The sequence below is a fragment of the Periplaneta americana genome, chromosome 4, assembly GCF_040183065.1.
Source record: "Periplaneta americana isolate PAMFEO1 chromosome 4, P.americana_PAMFEO1_priV1, whole genome shotgun sequence".
NCBI lineage: Eukaryota > Metazoa > Arthropoda > Insecta > Blattodea > Blattidae > Periplaneta > Periplaneta americana.
This window is the reverse complement of record NC_091120.1, coordinates 87376414-87391468: the sequence shown is the minus strand read 5'-3', so window position 1 is coordinate 87391468 and position 15055 is coordinate 87376414. Positions and strand designations below refer to the sequence as shown.

At 34.6% G+C, this 15055-nt stretch overlaps 1 long non-coding RNA gene across 1 annotated transcript; it reads right to left on the bottom strand.

Annotated features, from left to right (window-relative positions):
* Positions 1 to 5288: 5288 nt before the first annotated feature.
* On the bottom strand, positions 5289 to 14254 carry LOC138698015 (uncharacterized). Its single transcript, XR_011331654.1, has 3 exons — positions 9024 to 14254; positions 6820 to 8923; positions 5289 to 6522 (listed from the first exon to the last, which is right to left on the bottom strand). It is a non-coding gene; the product is annotated as an uncharacterized lncRNA (long non-coding RNA).
* Positions 14255 to 15055: the final 801 nt, after the last annotated feature.

Below are 15055 nucleotides of genomic sequence, written 5' to 3'. Positions count from 1 at the left end.
ATAATCCATACTGGTATAGGTAGGGACACTAATTCTCCAGAAATGTCATCTATTATCTTTTTCTTCATTTGTTTGACACTTTGGACCGAAAATTTTTTCAAAACAAGTTCATTTTGAATTGTATCACTTGATGTTTCTACAGGTAAACCTTTCATAACTACTTTATGAACTTTAACTTGTCCATTAGGGAAGGTGTAGAATTCATAACTGTTAGCTTTCAAGTAATTACCTATGTCATTATAATCGTCATTATTAGCAGCAAAGATTTTTAAGCCCTGTGGGCAATATTGTGCATTGATTTCTTCGCGTAGAAATTGTTTTAGTTGTTTTGCGAAATCAAAATAATTCACTTTGGTCAATAAAATGATTGGTGGTGGTTTCTTAGGTTTGGGTTGAGAAATTGTGTTTTTTGAAACTGCACATATTGCGGGATTAATATTTGATGGAGTTGTAGATGTGCCGACGCAGGGTGTAGTGTTACTGATGGTATTATGACAGTCTGTGGGCGTGGCAGTAGTTAGTATTTGAAATTTGTTGTGAGTTTGGATAGGTTTAGGATTCTTCATTGATGTTGCTATTTGTTTAGCAGCCTTTGTTTTTAATGTTTTCTTAGCTGGTGTGTATTCATCTGTTGATTTTCTGATTTTCATTTGTTTGATTGTTGAGTCATTGGAAAGAATAGATGTGTTCAAAACAAAATTATCATTATTAGTATTAGGCTGATTACTAATCTCCATATTTTCTGAATCGCAGTTTATTAATGCTATGTCACATAATGTGTTGAGATTATCATTCATTTCACAAGTGTCCAAGCTAGTAGATCTAGGATCTTGCATAGCTATCGCACAAACACAAGTTCTATAAGAGAAAGAATTAAGAAAGAAGGAAAATACTTATGTAAAAACTCAGAAACTATAAACGAACTTTAGGTGTTGTCCAGGAGGGAAACAAACATATACGTACAGTATGTACATAGAGAAAATTCTTTCCTCTATGGTAATTCAGCTGTTGACCAGACGGGATGTAGTGGGTCACCACATTTTCGGTAGTCGCGATCAAGTGCTAATCGCGATTACTACTGTAGTCTGTCACCAGTATTACCCTGTTGTTCCAATTTAACAGTGATCACGTGTGGAAGTTTATTGCTAGTGTGTATAAAAGGAGTGTAGATTTCGAAAATAGTATATGCACAATACATAAATATGCTAGTACACTGAATAAACAGCAGTAGCGATATAAATCGCGTTTATATTTAGGAAGTAAACTTTGAACTCTGTGCTAGTAGAATTCTATCGCTCTCCATCTTATGGGAATCTAGTATTCGGTGGACCGAAAGAAAACTGTATATAATTATTCATGTATGCACTGAAAAAAGAACTGTTTGAAGAAAATGAATGATATGGAGTAGATGAAGGACACAATGTATATGGTAATAGCCAGTGGCATAGCATGAAATTTCGAGTAGGGGAAGCTAACTCAAGTTGTCTTTCATGCAATATGAGAAAACGTATTACAAAAATACAGTCTTAAAGTAAATAGTAGTCAATTTCAAGTCAGCAGTCGAAGATTGGTTGGAACATCGTAAGTAACACCAATAAGGCATGATCTCAAATGATACGTAATAAAATACGATTTCACGGTTTACACATATCTCTTAACAAATAGACACGTATACGTATAACATTAGCTCACTCCCTGTCATACTTAGAGAAATCACAATATTAGTATCATTACGTAAGTATGCGTCTGTCTTTTGGTTGTGTCCTTCATTCACAGCAAGGGAGTCGGTCATTTGTTTTTTAAATCACACTTTTGTTCGTCAGTCAGTCTTGATAATACAATTGTCCTAAAAAAAATTCAAGTAAATTAGTGTCAGGAACTGTTATTTCGCTCATTATTTATTATATCAGCCACAATGCACACTAACACTTCAACTGAACACAACTGACGAAAAGGGATAACGCGGAAACTACTTATTTTAAATGGTAAAGCTAGCTTCTTTGCGAGCCTTGCGACTAGGATAGCTTAGGAAGGGATGGAAAATCTGCGGGGTGGATTACACAGAGGAAACCGGTCTGCTTGGAAGCTGGTGTGTGCAGGCTTCTTGTTTACTGCTGCATCACAAATCATCCTGAGCTGCCGCATCACAATATTTAATGCGTAAATATAAATTCTATTAAAATTAATAAATAATTTTCTTCATAAACTGCAGGTTTATTATGAAATTATTATTAACTGGGGAAGCTGAGCTTTTTAGCTTACATTGACGCTACGCCACTGGTAATAGCATAGTTTGAAAGGTAAAAAAAAAACTATCTTCGAAATGAGTTGAAGACACTGAATGATTCATTGTAGGGTAGAAAATCTCTCTGCGGATTGCACCTATCCACTTTCGGTTAAGAGAATCTTTACTCAGAGGAAACTTGAAGCATAAAGAGTCACATGACAAGTACAATAATTTGTCTTCTATAACATAATATGGAGAAAAAATCGTCTTAGAAATGAAGGATTAACTAATCAGTGAAATATAACATTCCTTCCTACTTTATCTTTACATCCGTGTGCATTACTGCAATTAAAAGCAGCGCACGAAAGAACTGTGCTTATTCAGCTCTAACAAACAAATGGCCGTCCGCCGGCTGTTCAATTTGGGAGCATAACACTAACGCCAGTGAGCGGTCTAGTGGTTATTTAGTAAGTCTATGCTGTATATATGCAACGGTGCGGAGGTGTGAGTGAGTGAAACCGTATTAGTGGCTGATGAGAAACTGTGTATAGTGAGGATCACGTAAGTTCAGTTCCCAAACAGCAAATATTTCCGTCTTGTCAGTGTTGCCAACTGTTACCAGATACCACCACATGTAGTAAAATCACGATCCTATGTACTGAATGACTTCTTTACTCACCGTACTTTACCTTTATGTTGGAAGGTTATTCTAAATAGTTTCAATAATAATTTCTAATATATTTTAGTAGGCAAACTATATGAGAAATGGAGGAAATGAATCACATGAGAAGTGTATTGCTATGTTCTATTCTTTTATTCCTTTACATTATTATTAATAGTAGCATTAATAGGTTACTAGACGTAAATATACAACAAAGTATAGTATAGAATATAATATTCAAGAATCAAATCTGTTCCAAGACTAATTAAATTATTGTCACTTCACTTCAAAGATTCCAGCGTACATATACTGTACTTCCTAAAGGTAGATAAATTAATAACCAATTGACTTTTGGTTGGAATTCGAATGAACTTCTGATTATCTTTTGAAGTTAGTAATAAAATGGATAATGCAACTAGGCTAAAACTGAAATAATAATAAATCAACTTACAAAAATAATTTTGGTCCTTAAAAGCCATAAGTAATTTCACTTCTAGATACCTTTTTAAAGATTTAATTTGTTTGTAAATTGCTTACTAATGTTACACTTACACTTATTATTTCTGCAACTCCACGTCTGTCATTGAAAAAATGTATGATACATAACTGTGAAGTCTCTTTTTGGCTCTTGTGTCCTAAATTTAAATAAGAAAAAACAAATGATTCAAGAAATGTGAGTTGGTAAAAATTAAGTACTCAATTAATAAAATAATTACTACCAAAAGAGTATTTTATTAATTCTATATAAAAGCTGGATTACACAGAAGAGATGGCCAGAAATCATACATTTATACACAACATACAGCATGAAACGATCATCCAAAAATGCTTTTTGTACACAATAACATCTTTCAAACGAAGTGAAATAGCCAATAAGTTCAATAAATATTACGCTAATAAGTAATAACTATAATTAATAATTATCTACAAGCTGTAAAAGGGAATAAAATAGTATATTGCTGAAATTAGGGGGTTATGGTTTATTACGTGTATTTATAATTTTAATTACTTTTTCTACATTTAATTATATTTTAATTTCTATTAAATTAGTTGGTGGTGTGGTTGTTAGTTTTATCTGTGTACGTCAGACTATTAAGGAAAAACTGAAAGAAATATTAAATCTACAATCTACTTTATATAACAATATTTAATCAAGAACTGAATATTACTATTAATTTAATAACATAAGACCCAAAACATCTCCAAGTCCAGACAATACACATGCTGATTTTCTTAAACATGTTGGCAAACAAGCAAAGTCACTACTTTTATCTTGTAATCTCATCTAAAATACAATATCTGTCTGGAGAAAATCTATCATAACATCAATTTTGAAAAGCAATTATTCAACTAATATCTTTTCGAGTTATCGACAGATACCACTTACTAGTATGATAGCCAAAATTATGGAAGAGATGATTTCATAGATTGAATTGGTTCCTGGAATCTAGTAACTAACTTTCATCTTATTGAGTTGACTTTAGAGAATTATATTCAACAAATGGACAGATTTTAAATTTTAGTCAAGATATTAAAGATATTTTAAACAGAAAACAAAACACCTTAGCAATTTTAATTTATTTTCAAGGATCATATGGCTCTGTAGATATAAATCACTTAAGAAATTGCAAACTTAGGGTGTCCATGATAAAGTGTTACACTGGGTCAGTGACTTGATTATTTGATTCATTGTCACAAATATGTAAATAGAGACAGATTCATCTGGGCTTCCCACATTGTTGTTTTCAGGAATACATTTTCCAATATTAATAATGCCGGTGGTCTAACTAAAGAAATAGATCTTATGATAATCTCATCATTTGCAGATAATATGGTTGTCTAGAACAAAAAATCACAGTCCACAAATATTAATAAACTGAGCCAAAATCCCAACAGACTTTTTGACTCTACTTGGAGAACTCAAACTTGCTCAATTAAGGGAAACTTTACTAATAAAACACAATCCCAAGTTATTTGAAAATGAATAGTACTGTATATAAGTTAACTTTAACAGATGATGTTAAGAAATATGATACTTCTCCAGACATTTTAAAAATCATTAGAAACGATAAATGATCTGGTCAGTGAGTGACTACAAACGGTATTTTTTATAGATGGATCCTGTTTACCAAGCCATAGATGTAGTGGTTTGTAGTACAATACCAGTATATTCCCTTTTACAGGGAATTATATTCAAACACTTGTTTGCCCCATTTTAACCGTGACAATGCTTTTTAGTTCTTTTAAACATTCTGGTTATTGTATTGTGTTTGTGTTTAGTGAAAGATTTTAGATAAGGGCGCAAATAGCCATAGTAGCTGACGCGCCCTTTTTAAATGCCACTAACTAACTTCAAACACTGACTAATTTTGATAGTGAAAATTTAGATACACTTTTAAGCTTACAAAATCTCCAGTATCAACTTCATAAATCTGCGAAGGCTGTCATACTATCAGATTCAAAATCAGATATTCTTGCTGCAGTATTGGACGTAACAGCATGAAATCTCAATATTTTACAGTGTTTTAAAATTTTAAGCAAAATGGTCGAATTACATCGACGACTGGTACTTCCGTGGATCCATGAACTTTATGGAGTGGGAGGTAATGAGGTAGCTGAAAGGTAGCAAAATTACTGTAAGGTTATCTACACCTGCATCTTACCACACTGTTAAAAGAATAACAAGATCAGAACATGACAATGTGGTAACAAAAATCGGAATGATTCTAAAGCAAATGAAAAAATTGCAAAAGGCCATCCGGCATCCGCTCCATGATGGAGGAAAATCCTCAGAAGAAACCAACTAATTAGACCAAATGGGGGATCCAACCTACCCTCGAGTGCAGCTCTGAATTTGCAGGCCAACGAGTCTACTGACTAAGCTACATTGGTGGCTCCACTAAAAATATGAAGCACATGGCACTCAGATTATTAAATTGACAAACCTAAACAATTATTCATCAGTTAAGCTATAAAATATAATACATAGCAAGCAAGTTAATTCAATTTAAAAGTATAAACAATTCAATCAGTTGAAATATACAGAAACTGATAATACATATGCAAATTACAAGCATAAACAATTCATCACTTGTGGTATACAGCCTACTATTTAATTAACAGCACATATAATTCATCAGTTAAGCTATAGGCCTACAGTCTACTATTCAATTTACAGCATACATAATTCATCAATTAAGCGAAACAAAAATATAGTACAATACATAGTAAAAATAATACACCTAATTTAATAACTGAACTTCTATGAAAATCTACAGTGGCAGTACTCATATTATCACAGGCCATGATTGTCTCAAATATTTACAAAGAACTGATATTTCAGAATCTCCCAGTGCCATTTCTGAAATCTCAATGAAGATATGGATCATTGTCTTGACTGTCCAACTTTACACAGCTTTCAATCATCTGGTTAAATATTGGAGTGCAAGATAACAAATGACATCAACTGCTGAACACTTGGTATCAATCAACCAACAACTTCATTACATTAAGGGGGAAAAAAAAACTGAAAGAATTAATTGTAAATAGACACAACACATAAGACAAGGCCGCTTCAGGACAGTAATTGGCAAGGCTCTGTTGTCTTAGGATTCTTATGTAGATTCAATTTCACCTGAAAGAAAAAAGTAGCATCTATAAGTATGCCTAATCATGAGAAATAAGAGAAACAGTTGCAGTAGTAGTAGTAGTAGTAGTAGTAGTAGTAGTAGTAGTAGTAGTAGTAGTAGTAGTAGTAGTGATAGTAATGATGATGATGATGATAATAATAATAATAATAATAATAATAATAATAATAATAATGACTGTAAAGTATGGAAATTAATATTGCAATGTAATATCAAAAGGTGATTTCACACCATCAACTCTAATCATTTAGTACAACAAATCTATTATATTCAGTTGCAATCACCAGTAGCTGTTCTTTCCTCCATTTTGTTGTTGGCTGATTTTCCACAAGTCTGCTATGATATGCAGCACTATCCATGACAATAACGCATTGCCCTAATGTTCTCAGGTCAACAACTGTGTTTGCACCCACTTCTCAACTACAGGGCCATTCATAGCACTATGGTAGTCCTGACTTTTCTTTCAATTGCATGAAAAAATTAAATCAGCACCTGCAATAAAAATTATACCTGGGCATATAATTACGTCACATGAATTCACAGCATTTAAATAAAGAAAATAAAACATAACATGACATGAGATCCTCTTTGGTGAAAGGCTTTCCCACGTTTTTATTTAGTCACCAATTTTTATATTTTTGTACCCTGATTTAAAACATTACTCTTGCCAAATTTATGTAAAATATAAATCAATATAACTTACCGAGTATAAATCCACCTTTCATTCCGGCATCTAATCTTCCACCCTCATTTGTTGGTCTACGAATAACACCATTCATGTCACTGGAAACTTCACCTGGTTTCATTCATTCATTCATTCATTTATTTTATTCCATAGATCTTACATGAGCAATGAAGCTTTAATATGTGGAACATGTCAACATTTTATAATATTACAATTACAATTTTTACAAATTTTTATAGTTTTACAATTTAGTAATTTTCTACAATTTTTACAATTTTGTATAATTTTTTTACATTTTTTTACATTTTGGCGAGATGTAGTGAGATGAGATGAGGTCCGAGGATTCGCCAAAATATTACCCGGCATTTGCCTTTTCGGTGGGGGAAACCTCGGAAAAACCCAACCAGGTAATGAAATCAAAGGGGTTGATGCCAAGGACTCGCCATAGACCATCCGGCTTCAGTCCCACGGCTGGGGAAAACCTCCGAAGAAACCAAAGTCCAAAGGGGGATCCAACCCAAGCCCGAACGCAGCTCCGGATCAGCAGCCCAGCGAGTCTGTCGACTGAGCTACATCGATGGCTCTACTAAAAGTATACAATACATAGCCAATCAGATTATTAAATTTACAAACGCAAACGATCATTCATAAGTTGAGCTATATTATAATACAAAACAATTTAATTAAATTTAAGGCATAAACAATTCAACCAGTTGTGATATACAGAAATTGATAATACATATCATGCAAACTACTTCAAATTACAAACACAAACAATTTATCAGTAGAGCTATATAGATTACTATTCAATTTAAAGCATATACAATTCATCGGCCAAAACTATACAAATATATACAATACAAAGTAGCATACTTTCATTAAGCTATACAAATTTGTGCGATTAATATCAAGTAGATTAATTCAATTTATAATCATAAACAATTCATCAGTTGAGCTATACCTATTACCATTCAGTTTACAGTAGGTCTATATACAATTCATCAGTAGAGCTACACAGACTAGTAATCATTTTAAGAACATATACAATTCATCAGCCAAACTATACAAGCATATACAATCAAATTATTTCAATTTACAAACTTATTATAAGCTTAAACAATTCATCAGTTGACCTATACAGTATACTACTCAATTTACAGTTTTATTCCATGAATTAGTGGATGAACCTACTTAAAAAAACAGAGAGAGATAAGCAATTCACATTGACACTCTAAGAGACACTAAAATTTTAAACACAGGAAAACCGTTCAAGAATTTTATAACTAACCTCTAGTTATAATATGAAACTATTAATTGCAAAACATGTTGTTCCCACCTGAATTCATTACTAGTGGCCTATATTAATTGCAATTTCATATTCCACATAAGTGTTAACCTATTTGTTAGTAAAAAATTCAATCACTCAATGTCTCACAATAGATTGAAATTTACCATTCATAAAAATCCAAGTCTCATCCAAGAATACTATGGGTTTAGGGTTCTCACGCTCCACATTTCTTATATACTCTCTTAAAAACGAATAACATCACTTTCTCGTACATGTGTATAAGGATCCCCTTTGCTTCACAGAAATTTCATCTCTTTCAAAATTTTTTTCACTGATGATAAGGATCCTCTAAATAAATATGTTTCATAATTATCATTCATATGTTCCAGAACTTTTGCTGCTGTTAGTACTTCCCCTGTAACAATAAATGAAAATTATGCCATATTTTTATACATATGACTAATATCAGAATTACATTGCATAAACCAACACAATAATTCCTGTAACTTCCCTACCTTTATGTAACTTGTCATAAATAAATCTCGCAATTGCATCTTTCGTAAAATCATCAGCATCAGTCACTGGATGTTTACGTAGTCTATGTTTTCCTGGTGTCGCAAGTGGGGTCCCCTTCTGTGAATTTGTTATCACTTTCCTAGCTGTAATAACAAACAATAACATAACACTTCTAAAAATTGTTATATCATAAAATTCATGCATGATACCAACATTTACAGCTATATGAACAGAAAATGATCAACATGTTAGGTTGGGTCTACGATAGGTTTAAGTAGGCTAATATTTAGGTAACTCTCCAGAAAAGCTACATCAAAGAAGACCTAATTTTATTTTGTTTAATTGATTTCTGTGATATTTACATAGCGATAAACACGTGGTTTTAGTTCACAGCCACAAATACTTTCAGCACAAAAATCCTTCGACACTTACCTGTATATTCTAATGCACTGTGTAAGTCCCTCCCTCAAACTTGTTACTAATTACCAATATAACATGCGAGAGGTCCAGGACGAAGAGAAATGGTTAGTTTCCCAGTAGTGCGTCCTCGTCCTCTCGAGTGTTATATCTTAACAAGTACTTTGGATGGGGTATCTTTTCTGAAGAAACACCATATTTAATATTACTTAGACAAGTCATGAATAAATTATTCAGCCAGAGTCAACGTTCCTATGCTTTATAGAGTATGTTATATAGTTATTATATAAAACTGAATTATTTTTAAGCACCATAACAGGCCAACATTCATGTAATATTTGATGGAATATCAAGTTAATAATTACAATATGACTTGCATTTTCTTCGGCCGATGTGGCATGTAAATTGTGATCTGAACGGTTAATTTAATACCAAAAGAGAAAACTGGAAATTTACTTTCGTGCTGTTTGATTATTTGTTCGTCTAATTTGTAAATGTATTTAAGCTATCAACTACTGCAGTATTACAGTATCTTAAATGTATTTAGTTTGGAAAAAAGAAAATCACTGACTTGATTAAACATCTAGGCCTAACCTAAAAATTTGTTTTGTGACCACAATCATGAAATTATTAGTGCAAACTCCTAAAACTGAATACCACTTTGAAATGTATGCTTAAGAATACTTACTCCTAACAATTTTGCTATTCTGGTTGTAATTGCTGTCTCCATTAGCATAATTCCTTCTTCATTATCTTCTTTCTTCACTCATGTGAACTACAGACTTCTGAAGCGTACTCTGAATGCCACACTTTTCTTCCTTGGAGGAGTCACTGCCACACTATTTCATTTCTTTGATATTGTAATAAAAATCTAAACACGAAAGAAATTAATTAAAATGTGAAATAATATTTCTATCGATTACCCACGTGCATTATCACGCCCAAGTATATTATATTTATTCGTACTTATCTGACTATTCTGGAATTATAACCACAACGCAACACATAAAATAACTATTATGCATTAATATTAATACTAATATTAATTAATTATTAATAAGTTCGAATTTTACTATCTTCCAGTAACCGACTCACAAACCTAGTAACTATTAAATTTTCAAGAACGCCACTACTGACGCCGTTTAAAACGAGTACGGCAGTAACACCAACATAACAGTTACAAAAACACTACCAGTTGTAGTATTTGTCAGTACCGAAATTCGAAACGAAGTTGGCAAAAGAAAATTCAACCTTCAAACTAGAAAATCACCATAATGCACTAGCATATGTAGTAATGGGGGGAAAATGGTTAGGTTTCACCCTTAGGGTATCAAGTTACCTGGTCTTCCCTATACGTGTTGGTGACGAACTATATACCTGTCGAAAAAAAAGAGATACCTCATGAGTGTGTAACAAAGTTTATTAATTCCTGATTAATAATCACTACATATGTAATGTATAACAATACAACTGTTACACAGATGCGTCATAGTTTCGTCATTACTTTATTACGAAAGGTAATAGAATAAGTGAAATTCTCTATTTCATCCGATAGTGTGCGCTAGAATGCCGCGGTAAGTATCGATAATGAAACTGGGCCTGATCGATTACCACGCTGTATTTTGTTCAAAGAGTACAGCTACAGCAATATTATTCTGTGCTCTTTGTTTCGTTCTTCTGTTGTTACAAGGCAATCATCATCATAAAATATACTTCTAAAAGTATACGAACGCTAAACGCTAGACTAAAGCAAAATATCCTTTATGTGTGTGTTTGTTTGTACGGGGGGGGGGGGCAAACGAAGACGAAGTCCGCGTGTAGACTTACAGACAGCTTAATTAAGCGTAAAATTCCTAGAAGGTGGGGATGAAATGAATGAGTGAGCGTAAGGGTGGCTTTCTCAGCTCCGGAGATACTATACAGACGGAACCAGGCAAGTCTCTTAACGGTCACCAGAAAACACAGACCGCTCCCCCAAACAATAGCGGTACTCCACCCAGACAGCCCTCAAAATACATCATCATCCCACTGATATTACACTAGAAAGGACAAAGCGAAGTATTTCGAAGAAACCTGCTCCTGTTCTGTATTTAGCCAGTCACAAATCCCACTTGAAACCTTCAGGATTTGAACTCTGATCTCCTGCACAGAAAATTCATGTCATGGCCGCTCCGATAGCAGTGCGTTATGTAATTTGTATGGATTGTGTAAAATCTATTAACAATCGTAAACAATAGAATTGCACATTAAACTGACGCCTTTATGTGCTCTTACAACGAGCCGCCTCTGAACAAAATTGAATCCGATACAGTTTTAAGATTAATACGAACTTGAAATTAAACAGAGGTCTTGGTATGAAGTGTTGTTAGCATCCAGACGCAGAATCATCAGTCACAATGTGTGACTAAATAGAGAAAAATGCCTCTCACGTCCGGCGAAATGTCAAACTCGCTAAGGAATTGCGCAACATACTCCGCAACGAGAGCGTTGGGTTGTCTATTCAGAAGGCTAAACGAGGTATTGTACTCTTCAATATTCGTTGGCGTGCTTCATATAATATAGTAACTATCCCATTCGTGACATGTAAATGTAAATTAAATTAGGCCTATTATGACATTGTGTAAAATTAATTTTAATGAAAACGAGAGAAGTGGTTTCAAAATCTGACAATTCCAGTTTCGGTTAATTTTGAGATATAAACTCAGAACTTTAATGAATCAGTACTGAACTGGAAAACGAAGGTCAGTAGGCCTAATAGAATCATACAATTTCATCAAAGTTACAATTAACTCCGTCTAATGGAGCTCATTGCATGTCCTATAAAAATATAGCCAGGGCTAGTGAAAAATTAGATATGAGAATAAATTTCTAGCTTGAGTGTCAGAAAAAAAGAAGAGAGTCGTTCGAAAAGTAAGAGCTCGTAGATGATAAGGTAAAGGTAAAAATAGCCCCTTACCCGCCATGAAGGTTCTTGGGGGGCAAGGAGGTAGAGTTCTATATATTTTTATCTCCGCACTAGAATGAAGTTGTGATCGGACCACTCTCCGTCCATATTTTTACCACGGGAAAACCCGATACTAAATTTTATAGGAGGCTGAGTGAACCTCGGGGCCGTTCTAACAGTTTCGGCAACGAGATAATTCCCTCACCAACTGGAATTGAACCGAGGACCTTCCAGTTCGGTAAGACAGAAACAAAAAGTAAAAATATAGTGTATTAGATCTAAGTGTTACAAGCATTAACGAAAAAAAAAAAACAGTTATTATCAGTGTCTATATTTGACAATTGTAATACAAGAAACTTTAGGCTTACTCAGTTACACTTCACAAAGTAGTGGTTTGTGAAGCATAATTTATTTATATGATTTTTATACAGTATTTGAAGAAAAAAATTGCAGTAATTTCGAAACAACAAAAAACGAACAAGTACTTCATTTTACGTAGTAAATACTAATTACTTTAAAGTAATAGACCCTACTCTTTCATTGTTCGTTAAGCATTATTATTTACTGTGTCCATTAATGCACAAATGTTGAAGAAAATAGCCTATTATACTCCAAATTAATTACATGCAGTAGGACTTTGTAAAGTTTTTACACTGAAATTATTTCTTTGATGTATGTCAATATAAATTAATATTCATATTAATATTAATAAATATAAATTAAGCTTAGAATTTAAATTCACATATAGTTTATTTGAAAACGTTGAGAGCAGGTATCGAAAAGTTGGGAGCGTTACTCAAAGAAATTAAAAGTGTAGTTCACAAGCTATGAAGCGACTATATTCTCTTTATGTCAGATTTAAACATTTATTAATATAAGTATATTGAATTAATATTGTGACGTCAGATGGAAAATTTGCCATTATATATTTTTCCAGAAAAATTTTCCACCTTGCAAATAGTTGTTTTCTTCTCTCCTTTCAACCTCAAGAGCCTCACATGTATTCCTCACTATATTCCTGTGTATTCGGCGTAATGCTCTGTAATGTCGCTTCTGTATACGACTACTAATTGAACATTAACATTTTCTCGGACAGAACATCGAATAAATTCCTCTTCTCATTCTGTACGAAACGTTCTTTCCTGCTCGTAGAGAGACAGAGGGTTTGTAGAGCGACATGGTACCGACACTGATACCTTCAGTACGTGAGCGAGACAGAGAGCAATGTACAGGAAACTCCCCTTATCGGTATGAATGACTTTGATTACACGATGCAATCACGATACCTAGTTTGTTCACCGCTGATCTACATGAAACAATAACTGCGGTCTCTATGGAGACGATGCATGACAACAATAGCAATGCCGTTGCTGTGTTACATACGTTCTGAATATTAGGAAACATGTTCAACTCGTTCAGAACAGCGCTGAAATATTTTTCTCATAACCGAAGAGTACTGGAGTTTGGAGCTACATCAATCGGAGTAGGGTCCCTGATAGGCACAGGATACGGGATATATAAAATCATCACCGGCGAGAATCGCATTAGTCCTCAGGGACCCTATCCCAAAGACATCCTATTCAAGGATAGGCATAGGCGCCCGAAACTGCGCGAGGACCTGAATTCACCATCAGAGGAAAAAATCAAGGTCACCGACTACTCTAAATATCTACCTCGACAACCAGAGGAAGGACAAGAGCCAGGCCAGAGTGGTCAGGGCGGGCAGTTGGCAGGAGAAGAAACCCCACCGCCAATCTTTATTCCTCACAGCAAGAGAAACACCGGCCACTTTGTTGTTGTGGAGGGGGGTGAATTGAAAAGGGTATACTCGGAAGAACTAGCTCCAGAAATTCCCGAACAACAGGGTCAAGATGCAAAGAAGGGGGACGACGAACCGTCCTCGCCCACTCCCCCAGCCCCTCAACAATAAGGTATGAGTTTACACTTTCAACTTACAGTATGATTTATAAGTTATGTGTGTGGTATATATGGTAATAATCGCTGAAATTATGGAACTCAAAGAAAAGTATTCCCACGCTGCAAATACTCAGAATCTCCCTGTCCTCGAGACTAACAAAATGAACTCTTATGAAATCTGATAGAACGCCGTGGGGAATTATATATCATTTAATGGCAATTCTCTTATTAACATAAATTCAGATCGTGGAGTTACCATACTAACCTGCAAATTACTCCTTTCTTTAAAGACTACCTTTAACAATGTACTTGTACTGCAGATGTTTTTATTCGGTGCTTTAGTAAAATGAAAATATCAAGATAATGCGTTGAAGAAAACTGTACCACACCGCAAATCTTCACGATCTTTCTGCTGAAAAGTAAACTGCCCCAACTAGGATTGGTACACGGGAAGGCAAGGTGCCAGGGTGCCAGATTTGACGTTCGCGTATGTTCTCTGTACAGGTTATCGTCTCCCGCCTTGTCGCTCTGGGTGCCATGTCCTATGCCGCCGCTCCCGCCGTCTTAGCCGCCCCCATTAGTGTGGCCACCTCCGTGTACAACCGGTACCACGCCCATGACACACTGGGACAGTACAGCTACGGCTACTCCGGAAGTCCATCTGCCAAGACCGACACCCGCACCGCTGACGGTATCACTCGCGGAGGCTACTCCTACATCGATGGACACGGCCTCGTGCTACGTCTCCGATCC